The sequence below is a fragment of the Montipora capricornis genome, chromosome 2 (assembly GCF_036669925.1).
Source record: "Montipora capricornis isolate CH-2021 chromosome 2, ASM3666992v2, whole genome shotgun sequence".
Classification (NCBI taxonomy): domain Eukaryota; kingdom Metazoa; phylum Cnidaria; class Anthozoa; order Scleractinia; family Acroporidae; genus Montipora; species Montipora capricornis.
The window spans coordinates 45,593,982-45,596,481 of NC_090884.1; the positions used below are offsets into that span (position 1 = coordinate 45,593,982).

At 43.4% G+C, this 2,500-nt stretch overlaps 1 protein-coding gene across 2 annotated transcripts in view; it reads left to right on the forward strand.

The window, feature by feature from the left end:
- LOC138023724 (mitoguardin-like) overlaps positions 1-2,500 on the forward strand; it is a 24,817-nt gene that overhangs the window by 16,142 nt on the left and 6,175 nt on the right. The gene's annotated exons all lie outside the window — the stretch shown is intronic.

The window sequence follows — 2,500 nt, forward strand, 5'->3', positions numbered from 1 at the left end:
AGAGACACCATGGTGTAGATTGTGTGGAGTCATCTTGCCCCTGAAACGGTACCAAACATTGTCAGTGGATGCAAGAAGCTTGCCCAGAGAGAGTATAGGAAGTGCCACGACAGGGTGGCCCTGCGGGTACACTGGGAGATGTGCAGGAAGTATGGGATAGAGTGTAATGACAAGTGGCATGACAATCAACCCTTGCCAACCGCAGAAAATGGAGAAGTGAGGATTACCTGAGACATGACTATCAGATATTACTCTAGTGCATACAGACACACAGAAATGTACACTTATTGACATAGCTGTGCCAGCGGACCAAAACATCGTCAGAGCTGAAGAGGAGAAGGTTGAAAAAGACCAGGAACTTGCATTTGAAATCAGAAGGCATCATGGAGACTCGAAAGTCACAATAATACTGCTTTTGGGATTGGTGCTCTTGGAAGCATATCAAAAGGTGCAAAGACCTGGTTAGGCAAGCGAGATGTACCTGACTTCCTTGGAAGTGAACAATTATCGGCCATCCTTGGAACTGCTCACCTGTTGCAGAAAGTGAAGGGGGTAGTTTCTAAAGAAACTGGTGCTGCGCTGGTGCATCGGTGGGGAAGTAGTATACAAGAGGCTCCATGAATCCTTCCAAATCAGCACCCTTAATCCTCGCGGTATTAACGAACGCTTTTCATTTAACTAATGTATTCCAATTTTTCATGTTGCCATGTTACCACCAATAGCGTAGCTCCTACTCTACTATAAAAACTACACATAACCCACAATTCCTCGATTCGCTCTGACGAAGGGCTAACGCTCGAAACTTCAGCTTTTAGAATCTCTGTACGGTGGTCAATTTACAGTATCAACTTTGTTGATAAAACCAAATTTTTGTTGCGGAAAGTGTTGTGTCTCTAAGCCACGGGGAGTTGCTGAGACACAATAAACATTACCCAGTACAACACCCGACAACTGGAGAGAATAATAGTAATAATAATAATAATAATAATAATAATAATGATAATAACAATAATCATCGTCACCATCATCATCGTTGCTGTCAACATCATCATCATCATCGTTTCTCTCAACGTTGTTCCCAGGGTCCTCTCTCTTCATCCCTAGAGAAAGCACCCTGATTGCGGCTGGTCACATGTCCGCTAGATTTTGCAGATTCCAGAAAAACAAATCAAGGGAGGGGCATGAAGGTTAAATATTTGTCTCCACTGAACTCGTCTACTGAGCTCAGTAGGGAGTGGAAATCAAAACATTGTGTGGCACAGGAATGTCTGTTTATAGGTATCCGGTTGGAGGTACTGCCACTTATCATCATCATCGGATGGCTATGGTGCAGTCAACCACAAGTTGTATCTAGGAATTTCTTTCAGTCGTCGTAGTAGCAATTGGCTCTGAGCTCAAGTCACCCTCCAAGTCCCCCAGCAGTCTCTGCACATAGGTCAGGTACTTTAGCTAGTTTTGTCTGGCCTGGTTACTTTTTCCCGTGTGGTGGAGTGTAGAGGGTGTATCTCCTATACGGCTCGTCTGTTGCCATTCTGATAGAGTGACCAAGAAACCATTACTGTTGCTGCCTAATTTTGTTCATGAGAGGCTGTGTATTTGTCAGACTATATTGGCAAAGGCATTTACCTTGCTATGCACTCCATATCACCAGATATAACCCAGGATTCACGCCTGTACAATTAGACAGTCACACAGGTAGTATCGAAAAACTTGATTTTGGTGTCTTTGGGAATTGATGAACTTCTCCAAATTCTCTCAAGTTTCCAAAAGGCGGTCCATGCAAGTGATTTTCGTCTGGTCAGGTCATCGCGGCTAGACTTCATCATCGATCCAAGATATTTGAAGTTGGATGCATGTTGTATTGGTTGATGTTATACTTGCAGTGATTGTTGAGGATTGCAATTTATGATCATGTACGTGTACTCCGTTTTTTGAGACGCTAATGACAAGTCCAAGATGTAATCCTACACGAGCTATTTCGGTGAGTTGTGTCTGCGCCCTGGGTATGGATGACTTGAGTAAGGCAATGTTGTCGGCGAAATCCAGGTCAGTAATTTTAGTGTTTTGATTTTTCCATTTGGTAATCAATAACTATGATGAACGGGAAGGAAGCAAGAACGCCCCCTGCAGTACCCCTGTGGTAACCTGGAATGGGTCAGAGATGGCAGCATCCACCATGACTGCGCTCTTGGAGTTCTTTTACAGTACCCTAATGGCATTGGCTATGGGATACCATAATGGTGAAGAATGGAGAACATAACCCTTCTATTGATGGAATGGAGCTCTGTCTTAAAAGTCTGTATAAACATGACAGTGAGTAGGAGTTGGTGACTACTGACGGCTTCCATAATCCTTTGTAGTGCATGGTTTTCTGGCCGAAAGCCAGCCTGCCACTAGGTCATTCCTTAAATACAAAGCTTCCAGACTTTTTTACTTTGAAAATCACATTTAATCATCCAAAAGCAGCGCATCTTGGAGTCTACCTTAAAAAGAAAAACAA